Source organism: Protopterus annectens, chromosome 3.part0 (assembly GCF_019279795.1).
Source record: "Protopterus annectens isolate FY-2018-M chromosome 3.part0, PAN1.0, whole genome shotgun sequence".
NCBI lineage: Eukaryota > Metazoa > Chordata > Ceratodontiformes > Protopteridae > Protopterus > Protopterus annectens.
In genome coordinates, this window is record NC_056731.1 from 671,714,042 (window position 1) to 671,737,436 (window position 23,395).

Here is a 23,395-nt window from a genome sequence, read left to right on the forward strand (position 1 = left end):
TTCTGAGGTTTCAGTGTCGTTACTAATGTCCCCTCCTCCATCATTCTCCATCATCTCCATTATCTTTTCTATCACTAGAAATCTGAATGTATTTGAAACCAATTCTGAAAAACAGAAGGCTTTCTAAGTACCTATTTTATATATTTAATATGATATATTTTGATGGTTTACACCGAAAGACATACATTGCTAAGTTAAGTTATGCTGTGTCTTGATTGGTTGCCCTTTAATTAGTCTTAACTATGATCAATATAAAGTTTACCACCACTCTATGTGTAGTTATGGTCTGATGAACTGGTGTGCAACATCACACAAGTAACCCGATTGCAAATTATGACATTTTTGTCACTCTAGATGTGAAATCTCTGTTCACATCGATCCCCAATAGTACTGGCATTGAGTATTTGAGACTGTTTTTTCTCAAGAATGGTATAGAGAATAATAAGATCATAAGATGGATGTCCCTGCTTGAAATAGTTTTAGAAAATAATGTTCTGTTGTATGAGAATAAATACTATCTGCAGAAAAAGGGAGTTGCAATTGGAACCCCTTGTGCAAACTCCTATGCCAACCTAGTGTTGGCATATTGGGAGGATGCCTATGTTTTGAACAATTTATTATTCAATGAGCACATAATACACTATAGTCATTTTGTGGATGATGTTTTCTTGATATGGAGAGGAACAGAACAAGATCTAGTTGAGTTCACCTGCTATTTGAATGGGACCACTGATTTTCTTGAGTTTCAAAGCACTTACTCATGTGAAGTAATACAATTTCTTGACATTCATTTGACCAAGGGATCAAATGGTATTAATACTGAAATGTTCAGGAAAACCTGTTGGAAGAATAACTTCCTTCATCGCAGCAGCATGCACCCTAAACATATCTACTCGAATATAGTTAAGAATCAAGCACTCAGGGTATTCAATTTAACCACTGATGATTCAGCCTTTATAAACCAGAAAGATACCTTAGAAAGAGATGTTACATCCAGAGGATATAATAAGAAAGTGGTACATGACACCATAGCTATAAGTGATAAATTGAGGTCAGATAGGGGTAGACCATTCTATTATAATAGGACAGAAGCCAATATCATGGATATGAAAAAGCCATCTGTTGTGAAAAACAGGCTTATTATGCCATATACCAACAGGAATGGCCAGATCAGAAGGATTATAGAAAACAACTGAAAGATTTTAGTGATGGATGATAGAATTAAGACTTTAGTGGAAGAGACACCCAATATAACATATAGGAACATGAAATCTCTAAAGAGGCTTTCATGCTATGAAAAAACAGATATAGGACACCCAAAGTCTCAGAGAGCAGGAACATTTCCCTGCAGGACCTGCAATCAGTGCAGGTTTATAGCAGAGGATAATGCCTTCGCTCACCCACATACTGGAAGAATTTATACTTTTAGGTGTTATGCTGATTGTAGATCTAAAAATCTTAATTACCTAGCACAGTGTCAGTTCTGTCAGAAGTATTACGTAGGAAAAACAAATCGTACATTGCGTGAGCTTATAAGGGAGCACATATATGCGGTCAGTAAAGAAGATACGACCAATGCTTTAGCAAGACATATTATGGAGAAAGGGTCTCTACATCATTTTAAATTTAAAGTTTTAGAATTAGTTAAAAGCACTAGTAGGCTAGGGAATATAAAAAACCGCACTGAGGAAGTTGAGAATAGATGGATCCTCAGATTACAAGCACATAAATATGGTTTAAACGAAAAAATCACTTTAAAACCATTTCTAGTAGCCAAGGCTTCTAAGCATTAAATGATCAAATGTGTTTTTATAATTTTTAAATGTATGTGTTTACCTAAGATGCTTTTTTATGTATTTTTTTATGCACTTTTTATGTATTTTTTATGCATTTGGTTTGTAATGAGCACTTGCACTTTAAGAACTTAAGATATTGTCTAATTGATTAATTGGTTAAGTTCTTGGTAACCATAGTATTTAAAGGTATGAATCTTAATGCATTTCATTGAAGTCTGAGGAAGTGTTTATACAACGTGAAAGCGCTTACTGTGTGGAGAAGTTTTGCTGCAATAAAGGTCTCTTTTTCATTTGGAAGCATTGGATTATCTGCTACTGGTGTGCCTTTGGAATTGTTTTGCTGCTCTACAATAATCACAAACAAGGTCACAGCTTGAACAAATGGTTCACTGAAATAAATTATGTTCAGATAAATCCACAGCAGCATTCAATTAACCAACCAAAGGATGAAGAAGCCACAGTCCATAAAATTAACTTTATTGCAGGTTAGCACTTTTGTGATGTTACACACCATTTCGTCAGACCATAATTACACATAGAGTTGTAGTAATCTTTATAATGATCATAACTTACACTAATTAAAGGGCAACCAACAACGACAAGCATAACTTAACTTAGCAATGTATGCTATTCAATGTAAACCATCAAAAAAAATATCAAAAACATATATAGAAATCAATAAAACAATATAAAAACAATATAACAATGTTTTATACATATAAAAAAGTTCACGTGACACTTAAATGGATATAAAATAGGTACTTAAAAAGCCTTCTGTTTTTCAGAATTGGTTTCAAAGGGATGCTGTCATTTAGTCCCTTCCCCCATCTTCTCTTAACCTTATGATCCATCTGGTTTCTGAGGTTTCAGTGTCATTACCAATGTCCCCTCCTCCATCATTCTCCATCATCTCCATTATCTTTTCTATCACTAGAAATCTGAATGTATTTGAAACCAATTCTGAAAAACAGAAGGCTTTCTAAGTACCTATTTTATATATTTAATATGATATATTTTTGATGGTTTACACCGAAAGACATACATTGCTAAGTTAAGTTATGCTGTGTCTTGATTGGTTGCCCTTTAATTAGTCTTAACTATGATCAATATAAAGTTTACCACCACTCTATGTGTAGTTATGGTCTGATGAACTGGTGTGCAACATCACACAAGTACTAACCTACAATAAAGTTATTTTTTTATGGACTGTGGCGTCTTCATCCTTTGGTTGTGTCATTGAATGCTGCTGTGGGTTTATTAGAGTTCAAGTACCTTTTGATAACCTTACCTATCGTACAACATCAGTTTGAAAGAATAGCAATTGAGGTTGCAGAGACACTTGTGAAATCAAACAAGGTACTATTAGTACATGTTGGCAATGAGGAATCATGTAGCTAAGGTTCTTATGGCAGTACTCCCAGGAAGAGGAATGCAATGGCCATATCAAAGGAACTTATGTTACTTTTTGACAGTCTGAATTCCCCAAGACATTTCTAATTACCAAGGCACACCTTTGAAGTCCAGAGTAATACATGAAGTTTGTCAACTTTTTCTTCATTAATTATTAATGACATCGCTTTTGCAAAATAAAAAAAGTATATTGAAAGTAATATAGCAAAATCATCTTTTATATTTCAAAAGCAATACTTTTAACTAGCCATGATTAAACAAATATATTTTCAATATGGAGCAGTCCTCCTTTACAGACCTCCCAACCATCAATTTTGCCTGCTACCTAGATTAACATCTTCCTGTCAATGTCAACACTTGATCTATTAATTGTAATTCTCTAAATGATTTCTCACCTTCCTCCATTTTATGTTGACTTTTTCTTTCTGGCTGCTCTCCACTTAGGTAGTAACAGCCCTCGTATACGCCTACACGTTTCTCCTAGCTATCCACGGAGCTAGCCAACCATTTTATATGATACTCCTTTTACTCTCATTATCAACATTTGGAAGTTCTGAATCACGTTTTTATGAAAAGTAGCTTTTCATTCCAGAATACATTTATCGTATCTCCTGGGCTCCTTCATAGTTTCAGAAAATGTGGACTATGCTGCCTTCCATTTCATTACTATGCCAACAAGCACTTTGCCAACCCACACTTACTCACCGATTCCATGCAACAAATATACACCCTGACATTCTGCACAATGTATAACATTTCTCATTTTTTTTTCTAAAGTGAAACAACTAAAGGCTTCTGAATACTGCCAACTGACAGATGGGCTATTGAAACTCCTTAATGAAATGTTTGAAGTCGATATTATAAAAGACAATAAAATGTGGTGGGGGAAATTTTGATTGACTGCATATCTTCTCTTTGCAGTGAAGTAAATATCAGAAGCCATATACTGATTCACACAATGTAGACTGCTGTGTGGGTGGCATTCCTGGGCTTACTAAACACAACAGAAACATGGGAAGACAAAAATAATCATTTTAAAAGTATAAAAGATTTTTTTCAGAAATCCAGGACAGATTCAGAACCATAATGCCTATAGTAAAGTGACATATGTCATGAGCCCTGGAGACACAGCAAAGAGAATAACAGAACAGAAGAAAAAAAGAGGAACTAAAGTCCTTGTTTTAGAACCTACTGCTGAGAACAGTTAATTTGCAAAGTGTTGTGGGCATTTTATAGAGAAAGTAAATGTAGTAAAGTATAATATGAGACAAATGGAAAAAAAGAAATCAGAAGAACTATATCACAAAGTTATTGTTAAACCTTGGATATAAATTAAAGTGTCTATAGGAAGTATCTTTGTAGAAAAAGATAAGGCCCCACAGCTATCTGGAAGTAAACCTCTGGTGGATATTATCAATATCCTGGCAACAGAAAGTAAGGAAATTTGTACTTAGGAATAAAGGTATACTTTCAAAGTTACCTGGTAGAACCAGTTTAATCCAACACAGTGTAGAATCCATGCCTGCTGAGAGTAAATTTCAAAATGTACCAAATATTGAATCACACATCTAGGCAGTTAAGGAAAATGTATAGAAATAATCAAAGCTGGAATCATAGTAAAAACAAGCTCAGATGGCTTAGTGATAAATTGCTGTGGCAATGGTGTGCAGGGTCCTAGGTTCAAAACTTGTAAGGACTAATTATTCCAGAGGCACAGGAAATTAACTTTATTGGGTGGTTTAAGCCAGGGAACCTTGTTGGCTAGGCTTACTTAGGCCCTTGGGTCGATAGCCTAGTACCTACCTATGAACACAACGTGAGTGTAATATTCCTCTATTTATTGCACTGGTCTTCAGGCCTAACACTTCTATAAAAATTAGAAATTATATCAGACAAATAGAAATCATATCTGAATGTGATGACTGACTGAAAAAAAAGGTTATTTTTTCTTCACTTTTAACCTGAACAATGGCTACTGGCATATTCCACTAGCCTCAGAAGCTAAGGACAAATGTCATTTCCCACACCAGATGAATTCTTCCATTATGGAGTTCTGCCTCTTCTCTGTGGAGGTTATGCAATATTCCTAAAGGGTGAAGGTTAAAATTCATATACCCTCGTATCAGATAGACAGCAAGCTATTTGGAAGATGTTGTCATATTTTCTGCACATTGAAAAAGTTACTTGTCTAAAGTGCAAATCATTCTAAATTCACTGCATGAAGCTGGATTCATTGCTAAGTCAAATAAGTGCATGTTAGTCAGGGCAGAAACCTTCTTTTTTGTCTATGTAATAGACAGAAGAATAGTGAAACTACAGGTGAAAGAGTTGATGCAGTACAAACCTTGCTTACATCAACCAGTAAGAAACAGGTGTAGGCATTTTCCAGAAATGGGTAGCTACTGCTGTAAATTTGTTCACAACTGTGTTTCCATTATTTTCCCCTTGGCACACCTAACCAAGAATACGTCTCCATTGAAAGTAAAGGCTACAGCCTTAAGAAGACAAGCTTTAGGCATCTATATGATATGACGTGTTTATAAACAATGCCAATAACTTTAGATTTTCTAAGGCAATTCTTATTCCACATAAACACCTTTGCGGTAGAAATGCTTTGAGATGATCCATACATACATACATACTTACAAATATTTCAAACCCAGGGATTATTGCCCTTCTAGCTTGCCAATATATTAAAACATTTGCTCCCATAATAAGTGTCTAGGCTGTTCTTAAAAATATCTAAACTAGTACTTGCTTTAATGTAATTTGGTAGTCTGTTCCATGCATCAGCTGCTGTTTAAGAGAACCAATTAGTACACTTCTCATTCCTATAGAATCTTCTGCATAGGTTGTCTGATGATTCTCTACTACTTGTTGATAACCCTAACATTTCCAGAGGTAGTTGTCTCTAAATGTCCTATATACCTGAATAAGATCCCCTCTTAGATATCTATGAGACACTATAAAAGTTCAAATATTTTAGTCTTCCACAATAACTTAAATTTCCACATCCATTGATGCCCTTGATATAGTTCCACTGTACTCTTTCCAGTTTACACATGATGGTTTTATTATTGGGTTTCCATATTGTTATTCCATACTCAAGTTTGGGTCTAATGTAACTAGCAAACAATGACTTCATCATTTTTAATTTCCTAGAATTTATAAATCTTTTTATACAACCTATAGTTCTATAACTAAGTCACCAAAACAAACAGCAGCTCAGAGACTCCCTTTATTCAAATCAAATCTCAAAACATAGAACTCTATCCCTCAGAAAATTCTTGCAACAGAAAACCCCACTTCATTCAAAAATCTACTTAAAACTTAACTAAATGACAACTGGACATACTCATGTGCATCCCCAGGCTAATATACTGTATCATCTCATCTTCTTTCAGCTCTTGCTAACTGTACTCTTTCCTCAAACACCTCATCTGCAGACCTAGTAGTTAGGTCACAGACCCTCAGTATACTGAAACTAAATGCCTCAAACTGCACTATAACTGCTGTGAAACTTTGACTATGTGCTGATTATTCCATGTTAAGCCACTAGTTTCTCACCCATTTAGACCTACAAGTTCTTTTTATCTTATGGAAAATCAAGATATATATATATTTCATATGGCCGAGGCCATAAGATTGAACATTCAAAAAATCGAACATGGTAAAAAAAAAAAAAAAATGAACTAAACATTTCTAGCAGAGGGACAAGCCCCCCTCCTCTCCCCCTGTACCCCGTGCTATTTAAATATACCAACTTTGAGATCGCACTGCATTGCGGAAAAGGGAAATCTTCAGAAATCTTCCCGTTCCTCGCTGTATGGAGATCTCCATTCAGACCGTTCGAACTTTTAAAAGTTGGATCATATGTCTCAGCCATATGAAATTCAAACTTTTAAAAGTCTGATCATGTGAAGAGGATCCATATATATATATATATATATATATATATATATATATATATATATATATATATATAGATATACATATATATATATATATATATATATCTACCTGACATAATCGAAACCACACAACACACCACATCACCACACCACATATGACAGTCCATAAACACCGAAACCACACATAACCGACAACGAAATAACTGTCACTGTGAAACCACACACACAAACACATCCACATCCCACACACACACACACAACACAAGCACACCAAAATCCTTACAAGCCCACACTAAACCTTTAACCCTAAGGTCCGTCACTATCGCCCCTACCTAACCTAACTCACTTAACCCCCTATCGCTCCTAACCCTAACTCACTTAACCTGCCCTATATCGCCCCTAACCCTAACTCACTTAACCCACCCCCCCCACAGACCAATCTCCACACTTACCTGCCTGGCACTTCTACGGTCCGTCTACGCTCTTAACCTTAATTAACGCCACCACCACGTGATACTCACACAGCCTTTCCCCATGTCGGCATCCTCGGCGTTGGTGTTGTCATCCGTCGTGGTCTTCTGCATTGTCGATGTTCTGCAACCCGCTTCGCCGTCGGTCTTCTCAGCTGTCGATATATATATATATATATATATATATGTATATATACAAATATATATATATATATATATATATATATATATATATATATATATATATATATATAGAGAGGTATACATATATATTGATATATATATATTCAATATATATACACACACACACACACACAAAACAATGTAATGTATTGCATTTTCTTGTATATATTTTTTTTTTCTCCTGGGCTGAAAAGGAAAAAGGGGCTACTGAGACCAGTCGGACCTCCCTAGTAAACAAATGTCAATAAATAAATAAAATAAATTAGAAACACTCATAGCTGTATCTACCCATATAACCAGGTCCTTAAATGAGTCTACAGTTTCAATCACTGTGTGCTATATTAAATATTCACCTTTCAATTTATGTCTCCCAAATTTCATATGCTTGAGTTTTGATGTATATATCAGCATATTATTCTTCAGTGCCCAAATGGCCAATTTATTCAAGTTATTTTGCAGACATGCCTTATCTGTAACACATGTAATCAGTTTACTCAATTTCAGGTCATCTGCATATAGACTGTAGAACATTTCAGATGAAAAGGTTAGGTCTGAATTATACAAGTAAGGGCCTAGGACACAGCCCTGTGGGATATCCTCGCTGTAAACAATAATTTTACCTGTCCAGTTGCTGTAAGAGTATGTCAGCACCTAGTTGTTCTAATTTATTGATCAGTGTTTTGTGTATGACTCTGTCAATTGCTGAATTTAAATCTATATAAATTATATTACAGCAAATTTTTCATTCATAGCTGTTATTATATTGTTATAGTACATCATGTTACAGGTGCTAATAGGCCTGTTTTCAACATATGCAAGCTGATATATGTTTTCAAGTTCCAGCCTATCCACTTCTAACAATAACTTATCCAGTATTACCTTCTCCATCAACAACATGAAAGTAGACTTAAGGGTCTATATGACTCTGGGTTTGCCCTACTTCCCTTCCCTTAAAGACAGGCTTAATAAGCCCTTGTCTTCAGTCCTAAGGAAACCCCCCCCCCCCACCATATCTATATGGCCTAGTGAATAATAGATATAATTGCACTGCAAATTCTTGCAGAAGTGTTCTCAGGTCATTACTAATTCCGCCTCTTCCCTGTGCTTTGTTTGGATCCAGTTGGCACATTACTTTTTCAATAAAATCTAATTTGATTCCCATACCTGAAGTTACCTGGATGTCACTAGGACAACGTATCACCCCCTTTGTGCAGCCAAACTGTTTTGCATAACATTTTGTAAATATATCTATAATCTGTTGTGCTTGAGAATAAATTTTAGAATCTGCACACAGTTTATCAATATGTATGTCTTTATGCCTTCCACATCTTATGTATCTATAAAAAGGTTTCCTATTATGATCAATATCTTTATATAAATTGTCTTCAAATTGTACTTGATCTCATCCCACACTATGCTTAATTTGTTTGTCCAGCTTGTTTATTTCAGTTTTCAAAGTTGTAGTTCGACCTCTCTTCCATTTATTATATTTTTTGTCTCACACCTTAATAAGGTATGTTATTCTTATGTAAATATTTCCCCAAGACGCTGTATGCCTACATCTTGATATTAAACATTGTTTTGACTTTTTGCACTCATTTTTCTTTCAAAACTTAACACATTCCATCTCCAGTTTTTCCACTGAACATATCACTCCAGTTAGTTTTACATAGTGACTGTTTTGCTTCCATATAATCTATAATTAACCTTCTGTGCATTGGTTTACATTTCAGTTTGGCAGAATTATCTAGCAACAAATTTGATGATGTTCATTTGTAGACAGAGAGTGAGAATGCCTTGCCATAAAATGCCTTCATATCATTATAATATTTGTTGGTTAGACATTTTATATTAATTGCAAACCAAAAGAAAGATCGCAAGCCAATGTTTTCCAGATGCTCACTGACCCTCTAGCTCTACAGTTTCATGATCCAGCATCAGCTAGGCTGATGTCACTTATCTGAGGATGGTATAATGGCTAAGGTGATTACATTATAGACATAAGGTGCAGGGCTTGATTCTCAGCTAGGGTAATTGGCTAGGCTTAAAATGGCCAACAAGGACAGTTAACCTAGTACTAATCAATGAACATAAATGTTGATGGATTGTCTTGGGCATTGATCCCTTCCATGAATGCTAGAAACATTTATTTTTATTTTATTTTATTTATTTTACATTTGTTGACCGGGCTAGTCCAGCTGGATAATTTCCATTTTCAGTGGAGGCCCGGGGAGAAAAGCTCCACAATTAAAACAAGGTTAAACATTTAAGCAACAATGCATACATTTTAGTGTAGTAGAAAATACAGCGAAAAAAAACAGGTAAAAAACAAATAGCCTAAGCTATATATTCATATTATTTTTAAGAACCGTACAGTACTTTAGTCATTTGAAATAGCAGGGAAAGATAGTCATTTTTACGTAGGGAGGTATGGCTGAAGAGCGTCATTTAGTCTGGATTGGTACAGGAGTAGAGCCAGAAGTTGTTAAGATGTAATAGAAGTTGTTTTTTAAAAGTTGAAAGGAGTGTAGTGAGGTAATGTGTGGGGAGGTTATTCCATATTTTCCCTATGGAGTTTGAAAATAGACAGTTACCTGCTGAATTTGTAATTCTAGTTGTGGTGACTTGTATCTTTTCGCAGATCGCAACTGTTTCAAGTTTTGTAGGGAGTAAGGAAGTTACTGAGAGCTGGTGTTTTGTTGGTTGATAAAGAATGTTATGTGTAATTAAGAGTTGTTGATAGATAAGCTTGTTAGGTAGTTCTAACCATTGTAATTGTTTTAAGTTATTACAGTGGTGAGTTCTGTACTGGGATGCTGTGGCAAAACGGGCTATATTATGATAGGATGTAGTTAGTTTTTTCAGGTTACCTTTAGAGAGATTGGTGTAAATAGAGGAAGCATACAGTAGGGTGGAGATAAGATGTGATTGAGCTAAGGTGGTCCGTGCTTCTGGAGTAAGGAAGGGTTTTATTCTGTACAGTGAACCTATCTTTTATTTACTGCTTTTATAGTGTTATTGATATGACAATCATAGTTAAGATTATTATCAATAGTAACACCAAGCAGTTTGGTAGTAGAGTCTGGGGAGATAAGAGAATTGTCAGCTGCAGTAATAGTAAAATGTAGTTGAGGAGATTTGTGGGTAGGTGAGAATAGTAATAGTTTTGTTTTCTTGGAGTTGAGAAGGAGACATCTTTTGAGAACCATTGTTCAACGGTTGAAATGGTAGATTGTGTGAGTCACTGGAGTTCAGATTGCGAGGGAGCTGTTCAGATGATGGTAGAATCATCTGCATATTGTATGCAGGTAGTGTTATGGATAGATGATTGAAGATCATTAATAAAGATAGAGAATAAGAGTGGGCCTAATATTGATCCTTGAGGTACTCCTAAGGAGATAGGTAGTAGAGCAGATAGAGAATTTTTCCAGAGTACTGCTTGTTGTCGGTTTTCAAGGTAGGATGAGAACCACGCTAAGGAGGAAAAATCCAAGGCAAGTGAGTTTAGTATGTGTAGGAGAAGTTTATGGTTGACCATGTCAAGGCTTTGACAGGTCTAGGAAAAGAGAAGCAGTTAGTTTGTTATTATTATGGTTACAGTTTATTGTGTTAGTAAAGGAAAGTAGTGCAGTGGTCGTACTATGTGAGGGTCTAAATCCATGTTGAGTGTTTGCTAGTAGGTTATTTTGAAGGAGATGGTTAAGTAGTTGTTTGTGTATACATTTTTCCATGATTTTAGCTAGTGGAGATAATAGTGCTATTGGGCTGTAGTTAGAGAGGTCAGTGGATTTGCCTCCTTTATGTAAGGGTATGATGTGTGATATCTTCCAGATTGCTGGAAAATCACTTTCTTTTATGGATCTGTTTATTAGGATCGAAACAGGGTAGGCTATAGCTTTTGCTGCTACCTGAAGGAATTCAGCAGGAAGCTTATCTGCTGAGGGGGTAGTGGGTTTAAGTTTTGTAAGAGAGATTGTATGTAGGAGGTGGGTATTGGTTGAAGTTGAAGGGAAGGAATGACGTTGTTGGTGTTACTTAAGATCAGTTGGGAAGCATCAGGGGATAAATGGCTTGCTAGTGTTTGTATGGAAGTAGTAAAGAAGCTATTGAAGTTATTGGCTATTAAAGAGGGATTATCAGGGTCTAGATTCTGTGGGTTAGGTGTTACTATTTTACCTGGGGTAAGTAGATGATTGATAGTAGACCAGAACCTTTTGGTTCTTTTTGTGGATTGCTGAAGTTCTACATAGTAGTTCTTTTGTCTGAAATAATAGCATTTTTGGTTTTGTTTCTCAGCTCTCTAAAGGTTTGATAGTCTGTTGGGTTTCTAGAGGAGCCATTTCTTCCAAGATTTATTTTTAAGCCTGATCTTTTGTTTAGTATTAGAGGTAAGCCAGGGTGCTGTTCTGGTCTTTATTCTAATGGTACGACTTGGGGCATGGTGGTTTAGGATTGTAAGGAATGCTGAGTTGAAATATTCTATGGCTTTGTTGAGAGAGAGGTGCTTTAGAGGGGTCCAATTGTAGTGTGAGAGTTCTGTTTGAAATCTTTGGGGATTAAATTGTTTCTTTGAATATAGTGTTCTATGTGAGGTAGGTAAGTTTTGATGAGTTTTAGCTCTAATGACATATGTGAGGGAGTGATCGCTAAGGTCATCAGGAAGGATGCCAGTTTTGTAGCTTTGTGAGGGGGAGTTTGTAAGAACCCAGTCTAAGGTGGTTTCTTTTTGCTTGTTTTATTTATTCTAGTGGCACTATCAATTAGTTGTTTGAAACCAAAAAGGTTTAAATGGGAAGTAGGGTTAGCATTGTTACAAGATTTCCAGTCAATGTTAAAGTCTCCAAGAAGTAGTGTTTCTTGGGGAGGTAATTTGAGAGTTGTTCAAGAAGTTGTTCTAATGTGGGGATATTATTTCCTGGAGGCAGATAAGCACAAATGATGTTTATTGATTTAGTAGTATTAATTTGAACTCTAGAGCAGATTATTTCGACATTATTGTTTTGGGTAAGAGCAAGGTCAAGAAGAGTAAGCTTCAGGTTAGATTTATATAGGATAGCTACTCCACCTCCTTTCTTGGAGGTGCGATCAAGTCTAACAATGTTATATCCAGGTGGGGTAATTTCAATATCTTTAATAGATGGTTTTAGCCAGGTTTCTGATAAGCATAGAATGTCAAAGTTGTGTACTTCTAGTAGGGCTGGTATTGGACTAACTTAATAACAGATACTGCGAATATTTAGGTGGGCCAAGGATAGTATGTTTGTAGTTATAGTTGATGGAGGAAGGAGAGCTTTTATATGGTGACTGTGTGTTTCAGTAGTTGTAGGTTGAGGGCCTGGATTGGGGTGTATGTCACCGTCCTGAAGTAGATGGAGTAGTAGACCATAGTTTTTGGATATGTGTTTTAGAGATGTGTCAAATACTTTCTTTGATTTAGTTTTAGTAGTTTACAATGAAATAGTCTATGGTATTTGGGAAGTAGATATATGGTTTGTGATGAGGTAGGTAAATAGGATGAAGGTAGGTATGTTGTAGGTGTACTAGTATGTTTCGAGGGAAGTGAGAGAGAAATAGTTAAGGAGTGTTCATAGGAGGTTAAGAAGTAGGTAGTAATGAGAAGGAATAATAGTAAGAAGGTGATAGGTAGTTTAAGTTGTGAGTGGAGGATAGTTGTAGACATGATAAGATAGTTGTATGTGAAGTAGGGTTTCCTGATATGTTGTAGAGGGGTGTGTGGTGGGAGTAGGGGGTAGAGTGGAAGGGGTTGTAATGGTATAGGACTTTAGTGAGATAGTGGTGGGTTGGTTAAAGTGGAATGTAGGTGTGACTAAGTGAAGGAAGTTACACAATCTGTGAGACTGTGAATTGGATAGGATAGCAGTAGTAGGAGGTGTGGCTTGTAGAAATATAAATGTAGGACCCTGGGGTGGGTGGGATATGGGGGTAGGGTGGGGCACAAAGTAGACCAGAGGAGAGTGGAAAAGTATCAGGGAAGGAAGGGGAATCAAGGCAAGAGAAAGTATCCTCGGGGAGAGGATGAGACAGAGAGGTAAAGGAGGAAAAGGATTAGTATAAGGAGGGGAGAATAAAAGTGTAAGGCAGAAGTCAGTACTAATATCCCAAATAGGGATGAGAAAAGTATAACATCTAGTGGACAAAGTAGTAGTGCAGTAAGCAAACAAGGGAGCTACCAGGCGTGGAGCTGTACTAGAAGGGGAGAGAGGATAGCCTATGTGGCCATCCGAGGAGACTGTGAGGGAAATGAAGGAGTAAGGAGGGGTAGCTGCTGGCTGCTTAGCTAGTGGCAGTCTGAAAGTTTAGCAGGAACATTTAGTTAAAATGTAATATAGCATGACTAGGTAGACATACTCTCTTTTTTCTGGTGGTAGAGGGTGGTAGAAGAAGACAATGTCCTGACCGAGTCCAAGGGTATTCTGTGGGGAACACCCTAATAGTGAAATTAGAGGGATACAACCCAGGCAAAGACACAGGGTCGTGGAGGGGATAGCTGTTAGAGGAGGGAGAGAGGACAAAAAGATAATGTTAGAGTACAATATTAACATACAGGGTTACAATTCAGAGTCAGAATGCAATAAAAGACAGGTTATGCAACTGGTAAGCAAAGCAACAAAATTTTTTACATGATTCTGTGCTAGGTACTCATTCAGTCTAATCATTAATGAGCTTAAAAAACACACTGCAACTTGTGAAGCTGTGTATTTATTTACTTTAACAGGGTATGCTATAGGGCACAAAAAATAGAGCAGGGCAGTAAGATTGAAAGAGGCTAGTCTTTATAGCCATAATAGAGTAACAGGTGCATTTTAGATGTATTGTGTCCACTGCTTAAGGAAGAGAATAGATTCATGATATCTGAGTTGAGAGACCATAATGGAGAGATTCTCCTGGGAATTGGAAAATGCATTGTAGAAGATGTCACTGAATTCTGAAGACTGGAAGGTGTCAATAAAGTTGGAAAGGGGAAAGGAGTGGTTGAGAACCTGGGGGAATACACATTTAATTGTATATTAATGTCTTTTGAAAATATTAATTACTATTAGTACAGTTTAACTTTACTGTATGAATGAATACAATTATTTTGCTTTGTAAAAACCTGTATGAAGAGTACTACAGCTGTAAAATTCACTCTGAAAAGACTTTCCTGAAAGAATGAGTTTTGTTTCTATTGCTTACTTCCCATAGTTTGTTATGTAAAAGCTCCTTTCTTTCTTTTTCCTTTCTTTCTTTCTTTCTTTCTTTCTTTCTTTCTTTCTTTCTTTCTTTCTTTCCATCTTTTTTGTATGTTTATCTGTTTGTTTTTGCTTGAGGAGAATCTTATCTGAAAACTGAGAAAGCTGTTTCCATGGACCGGCATTATTGTAATATCACACTACATCAGTGGCTACAACTGGTGTAACAACAGTTTTCTTAATAAAATTGGTGACTTTCTCAGCTACTTGCCTGAGTTGTTCTTTTCCCCAACTTGTGGTATAAACTCTGTGAGAAACATAAAAAATCCTTGTGCCCATAAGGTGGTTTGCTTTGGCAAAGACCTTCCTTATAGCAATGAGAAGGACATTGTGGAAGAAATTTAAAATCACAGTTGTTTTTCTGTGAAAGAACTTTTCCTATGAAACCAACATTTGTGTGTACTATAAGTGCAGGAGTGATTTTAACTATGATTAAGACATTGGTAAGGGCTACTTCAGCTTTTCAAGAAAGATGAGCAGCCACTGAACAGCACCTGCTTAGCCTCAAAGAACATATTTGCACAATGACGTGCCATTCACTAGGAATCCCAAAATCCAGTGCACCTCCAAGGAAACTTATAAAACAGGTTGACATGAAGTGCTGTTTCTTGTCATCAGAGAGATATGCAGCTGCAAGAACTGTCTCAGACAAAGTGGCCCAGGATATGATCCTCACATTTAACTTGGGACTCTAAAAGAAGATACTGACACACACAACTACCAAAAACTTTAGCAAGAAATTTTGGTTAGTGCTGGAGCGTTTCCTGAGGCTCAGTGCCTTAAGTTTCACAAATGAGCATTGAGCAAGGATAGAGCAGAAAGGTCACAAATGGCTGATGTAATACATATATTGAAATAATGCAAAGGACACTATATACAAAATGTACACAAAAAAGTATAGAAATCCTTGTTGCAGAATAGTTTGAGTACTCCCTAGCAAATTAAGAAAATGGGTATCCCGGGGTGTATAAGCATAAACAATTTCTAAACAGAAAATTAAACAGTATATGTAAAATGAGACAAAATGGCAAAATGTTGCATCCATTGCTTTAGTGCCTAACTTAAATTATGTGATAATTTCCCAGACTTTCCTCAGTCTAAAGACCTACATGAGGTATGTTTCAAGAAATATAAAGTCCCAGTAAAGATAATATTGCTGAAAAGCAAACAGAAAGAAAGAAAGATTTGGGTATGAATGGAAGAGATTGGTATGCCTGATTCTTGAGTTGACAACATACTCCAGTAGTTAAAAGTAAAAAGACAATGTGGAAAGAGTCTGAAAGGGAAGGCCAGTCTTACCAAAACATTATATCATTTAAAATAAAAGTTACTACGGAAACTGGCAGGGGAAAAGAGCCAACAGATAAGTATATACTAAGAGATTTAGGTTAAAAAAAGGAGGGCAAGCTTTGTGAATCTAATACTGAAGAAAATGGAAAGGGGAACCTAAACAGAGAAGAGAGACAGAAAGTTAGAAGAAGAAGCAGGACTGAAAGAGTGAACAATGCACGACATCTGCTGAAGTAGAGAAAGAGAAACCACTATTACCCTTGGTGGAAGAAAATTATTTTTCTGAAATAGCTTTTATTCAAACTGAACTGTATAAAAGTTGAAAGCCTATGCCTGTGTTTAAAGAGGAAACTGCAGATGGAATAGAGAAAGAGTGGATGGGGAACATAGAAAGAGGAGATTGGGAACTAAAGGAAGAGAACATTCCCATATCATACCCACATTTTGAACTAAGAAATTATTTTTTCTATATTGTAACCAAAGAATGAAAATGGATACTGAGCCATTTATTGGCTACATGGTCTTTTAGAACTCTTGAAGTTAACACATAAACATTTCAGATAGGCATTTAAGAATGGATAAGACAGGTCTAGAATTTTATCTAGGTTTACTAGACTGGTGTTATGCTTGTGCAGAATGTCAATCAACAGCAACTTACCTGTAGTTTAAGAACATTGTGATACCCCCACCTGTCATGGAAGTCCAGTTTAAGAGACTAGCAGTAAACATTGTAGGTCTACCAGTAAAACGGAGAATGGGGTTTCTGTATATCCTGGAACTCATTAATTATCCAACACTGTCCTCAGGTTGTACACCTATAACAAGTTCATGTTGGGACAAGGGGCTGTCCACATAGGTGGTAGTCTGTCACCTAACATTGTAGTGGATGTGTGAGAGCCTGGTCCTACGGCTTTATCATTTCCTCAGTAATTTCCTCCTGAAAGATATGTACGTCTTACTCCCTTTTACACCTGTGCAAATGATGATAACTGTGCCCTGTCCTTTTCTATTTTGTTACTTAGCCTATATCTGATGTCCAGCATGTCCAGCCAGAGCATGGTAAGTATAGCTGGATGGTTTTATATGCCTCATTTTTTTACTTGAGTGTATCTGCTTAACTGATGCATAGTTATGTAGCAAAGCTATGTGAAATTCAGCACGTCTTTGCTAGCTCCATGGCATACTGTGCCTGCCTCCATCCAGCATGATTATCACCTGCTGCAGGCTCCTCCTGACCCTCATCTGTCTCAGCATCCACTGCTTGTGCTGGGAACAGTTGGCCCTGCAAGATGCCACCCTGCTGTAACAGCTTCTTAATTTTTAAGTATAATATCATGTAACATAGCATACAAAGTCAGTGTCTTAGCACACACAGCAGAATCATATTGCTGGGCACCACTGGATGAATCCAAACAGTGAAAGCATTCCATCAGCAAACTAAGCACATACTCTATAATGTTTTGGGTTTGCAATACTGTGTGGTTACACCCCCAGTCTCTTTGATTGTCTTGATTTCTGAAATATGCCATGAGCCAGTATTCAAGGATACATCCAGCATCACCCAGTAGATGCTCTTGTGGGAAGTTACCCATTGCAAACCTTTGGAAAAGTCGCATCTGGAAGTCATGAAAATTGCTTGGGCAGCCTGCACAGACAAACACACATTTTAGATGATACCTTGTGCATTACAGACTAGCTGGCAGTTGATGGAGTGATACCCTTTGAGGTTCACTTACCTCCTTCCCAGTTCACCAGCTCGGGGGTCTTTATTGGGGTGTGGGTAAAGTCTGTGGCCCACAGTATCTCAGGGAAATTGTCCATGTCACATAACTCCAGTATGGGTTTGGTTTGCCCCTCTGTTGCATGTGGGAGCCATATAGGCTCCCCAATTGCTGAAGCATAGTATTGAGAAACTAAGTGATTATTCTCATGGCAGATGCCTGAGATACCCCCACTGTGTCTCCAGTAGGTTGCTGAAATGTTTCTGTAGTTAATATACATCAAATGACACTTAGCTTTGTATCCACTGCCATAAGTTCTCAGTGACTTCCACAGGGTTGCAGATGAGGCTGAAACATGTCCACAGTTTGTTCTATGGTTTTCCTGTCCACACAGTACCAGTCCACTATGTCAGTGTCATGAAGAGCACGAGATGTTAAGCATGATTGAATGAGATAGCATGTTCAAGGGCAGTGTCTCACACCATTAGGAAAACAGCTGCAATGAGAGCCTTCTGCAAATGCTTATTTACTATGGATGTGGCAACCTATAACATAATTAAGCAATTTACTCTTTCTGATCATGGGTATATGGCCAAGTTCAAAAATAAAAATGGGTACAGCTCAGTACCAATTTGTAGGTAAGTATCAGGTTATCTGCTTTCACAGATTATTGTAAGCTTAGCCAATTTTCCTTCAAAGGTAAGAATCAAACCTCGTACTTTAAATCTGTGAGTTAAACACTTTAACTGTTAAACATTTGGACTCCAAGCCAGTTATTTTGCATTAAGAAAGCTTGTGGTCCACTCTCTTGTGGGAGGAGAGAGAAGCCTCCATCTTTCTGAACTGGGAATTGCTGGTGAAGGTTTATTGTGCCTGTTATTCTAATTGTTTTTGTTCTGGTTTAAGCACTTGGGCTAAAAACAGTTACTTTACATTAGGAAGGCTTGTGATCTACACTCCTGAGACAGGAGAAGATGGCCTACACCCTTGTGAGCTGGGAATCTCTGGTGTACATCTTATTGTGTCTTTATTTAATTGCCTAGAGGGCTAGCTTTTTTAAAATGTGAATCTCTGCACCTTTGGCATCTGGTGAAGTGTGGTGACTATGCTACTTGAGAAGAAGAGCGTTGCTGGTTTTTGCTAAAGGCTACAAAAGCTAGTACTTACATTATCACATCCTCTGTTTCAGCACTTGTTTTTCACTGCATTAATTGTGTGTTTCTGTGCTGAATATGTGCACTTTAAGATCTTTTTTTACGGTCTTTACTTAGAGCTGCCTTGGATTCACTTTAGTGACAGTATAGAGGACCAGAGTTATTTTCTGGCCTGGGATTGTGTCAAGAAAAGACGAGTGTGCTGTGTTTGAATGGCCACAGGGAGTTGTTTGTGTGTGTTTTTTAACTGAATCTCTTCCTCTGTTTAAACATCACACCTGCACAATGCAAGGCTCATAACCTACAAGCAAGCTAAGGCATACATTGCCATATCTGCTGTCCTGGCACTTGTTAATCGCGTTGTTTATTACAGCTGCATTAACTGAGTTTTGCTCTGTTGAATATCTAAAGTTTAGATTATAGAGACCACAAGAACCAAAAGTCAAAAACAAACGATAGGGCAATACAACAAACGAATGACTCCAAGGCAAATCTGGAAAACTTTTATTCCAATTCGAACTTCGAACCAAAGTTATAAAAATACAAATATATTCAATAGTTTTTTTCTCTAGCGCCTCGGCAAACTTGCCTTTACAGAGTAAAGATTTCAGTAATTCATTACATTTCCCCTTATATACACTTAACAAAAACACTCCCATTCATTTATTCAATTACATAACCATTTGAAACTCACAATGCCTATTTAAAAACATACCATTCATATAAAAAACATTTCAAATAAAATAAAATTCCAACAGTTATAATAAACTTTTCCATGAACAGTCATGATTAAGCCCATTTGGTCTTAATGTATTAAATTTTAATATAAGGCATAATTCTTTTTTCCTTAATAATTGCTTTACATGCTGTTCACTAAAATACATTTTATTTTGAATACTATCCAACACTGTAACTTTTAACTTTTCTGGTTTGCCCTCATGATATTTATAAAAATGTAAAGCTAAAGGACTACTTTCTTTCTTATTTTTAATATCCCTAACATGTTCCTTTATTCTACACGCAAGTGATCTCTTTGTTTCGCCAATATAAAACTTCCTACAAGGACATTCTATACCATAAATAACTTATAATGAATTACAATTAAATGCCCCTTTAGTTTCAAAAGAAACCCCATTGATAGTTTGAAACTGCTGCACTATATACTTACAAATAATACATTTACCACATTTTTTTGTACCCTGATATTTTATTTGTCTATACATTTGCATGTTTGGTACTTTAAAACGACTGTGTACTATAAAATCTTGAATACTTCTACCTTTTTTATATGAAAAACTAATTTTGTTATTCTTTAAATAATCCACTTCATTCTTGAGTAAATTCCAACTGTAAATTACTCATTCTTTAACACACTCAGATAATAATGAAAAAGTAGAGACAAAATATATAATTTCTTTATGCTCTCTGTCTATACTACAATATTAATTTCTATTATTTTTAACTTCATTTTTAACCTTTTTCAAACTATATTTTAAGTTATTCTCTTGATATCCTCTTATTTTAAATGTATTATAACTTAATAAATATTCCTTTTCTTTTATAATAGGGTTACTACATAGTCTCTTCACCCTATGAAATTCAGTGTATGGAATAGCTTGTATAACATGTGGGGGATGATGACTTGCTCCATACAATACTGATCCAGCTCCTTGAAATTTCCTATGCACTTGATACTGCACCAATTGATTATTACATCCCCTTAAAGTAACATCTAAATATTGAACTATTTTTCCAACTTGTAACCCATCGAATTTTATACCCATGCTGTTATTTTGTATTTCTTCTAGAAACCGCTTTACATTTTCTTGACCACCTTTGCATATAAATAATAAATCATCAATGTAACAGAAATACTTGTAAACATGTTTTGAAAAAAATGGGTTAGTATATACATGGTTATTCTCAAATAAACCCATAAATATGTTTGCATAACTAGGGGCAAAAGCTGCCCCCATTGCTGTACCCTGTTTTTGCTTATAAATACTTCCATTAAATTCAAATATATTATTATTTAAACACATATTTAACAACTCTAATATATATTTAGTAGCTGAAGTATCACCCTTAAAATGCTTAATAGCAAATAATCCATCCTTATGTTTTATACTTGTATACAAACTTACATCTATTACAACAAAATACATGTTATCTTCCCATTGTATATACTTAATTTTATTAAGAAGGTCAAAAACATCCTTAATATATGAAGATAACTTACATACAGTTGATAATAAATATGTATGCAGAAATTGTGAAATATTCTGTAAAAAGCCATTGGTAGCTGAAACTATAGGACGTCCCGGTGGTGGAAATACATTTTTATGTAGTTTGGGTAAGCAATAAAAGCATGGCATTCTAGGGCTATTAATATTAAATTTCTCTTTTATATCCTTATAGGAAAAATATTGCAGCCTACAACCTTTATCTGTAATATATTCATAATTTCTTTGAGCTTCTAAATAATCATTTAGAACTATTCTTTCATACACTTCCTCATTTGTTAAATGTGCATAACACATATCTAGATATTGAGCAACATTCAATACCACCAATTTCCCACCCTTATCAGAAGGTTTAAATACCATATTATAATCTTGTCCTAAATTGTTTAAACTTTTCCATGCTTCTTTTGTCAAATTATATTCTATCTCTCTTTTATTTTGAAAGAAGTAGTAAAAATCCGCCTCAATATTATGTGTCAAAGATTTATGTAAGTATTTTATGCTATCGTTTCGTTGTGGAGGCATAAAATTACTTTTTGTTGCAATTTTACTAGTATCCAATTCAGAATACTCAACACTGTTTAATTCTGAATTACATGAATAAAATTCATCATCCGTATTTATTACAATTGCATTACTATCTTCCACTTCCATATTTTCACTATAATTATTCTTATCATTTATAAACAGATCCATAAGATGTAATTTACGTGAAAAATTAAATACATCAGCTTTTAGCATATGAATTCTCAGTATAACAGTGGGAACAAACTTTAAACCTTTGTTTAACACATTTAAGTCGCACTGTGTTAATTCACAACCAGATAAATTGACTACATACTCACAATTAGATAGATGTTCATTTTCTGGGTTATATTTAGTACCATTTCCCTCTTTTGTGAGAACGCTGGTTACCATACCCTCCCCTTTGTAGTCCCTGACCATTCCAACTCTGTTTCCGATTGAAACGGTTTTCATGAAAAGAGTGTAAACCTTTACTGTTCCCAGGATTTGGGAGAGCTGGAAGCTCTTCATTATCAGTATCTTCTTCTGTGTGCGACAAACCACTTTCTCCAGAAACTCACCCTGTTCCTTCTCCGCCGCCATTATTCTCTGCATGCTCAAACTGCACTCGTTTACGCTTCACCTTGGGGTTAGTTGTCAATAGGAACACCCTCTTACTGTCATAATCATGTAAATCTCTGTGTAATTTAATCTTTTTTCGTTCTATTAATTCAGATTCATATCCAATAACTGTTCATTAGTTTTCACTACAAATTGTTGCAAATCATCACTTTTGATTTTATTTGAAATGTCTATACATAAATTTTTAATCTCTTCTCTTAATTTATGTTTTTTAAGAATATCTCTTTCTATTAATATACGAACCCATTCTTTGCTGCAGCGATGAGCAGCTAATATCCACCTATCATAGAACTGTTTATCTTCAGCATTAGTAAGATCAAATGGAGTAGAAGGATTTTTTACAGTACGTAAACCTCTAGGAGTGATGTCCAACTCCTCATAACGCCGTGAACTTTGTAGATTTAAAAAAACAGAAGTTTCCTTATATAATAACTTCTCAATTTGTACATATGAGTCCTGTATTTCAGGTGCAACAGCTATTTCCAATTTTTTGCCAACTCTCGCAAAAGGATTCTGCTGCAACAGTTTTCTGTCCTGTTGACATTTATTATATAATGCTGAAGCTCTCTCAGGAACAGATACTTCTTCTCTACCTGAAATATTACCCATATTAGAAGAGCCAACTGCTCCATTCAAAGTAATAAGGAAACTATCAATGGATTTCTGCGTACTGTCCATAGCTGACTCTCTAAACATCCTCGGTAAGGCAGCAAAGGAGTCACTGGCCATAGAAATAATTATAGAGACCACAAGAACCAAAAGTCCAAAACAAATGATAGGGCAATACCACAAACGAATGACTCCAATGCAAATCTGGAAAA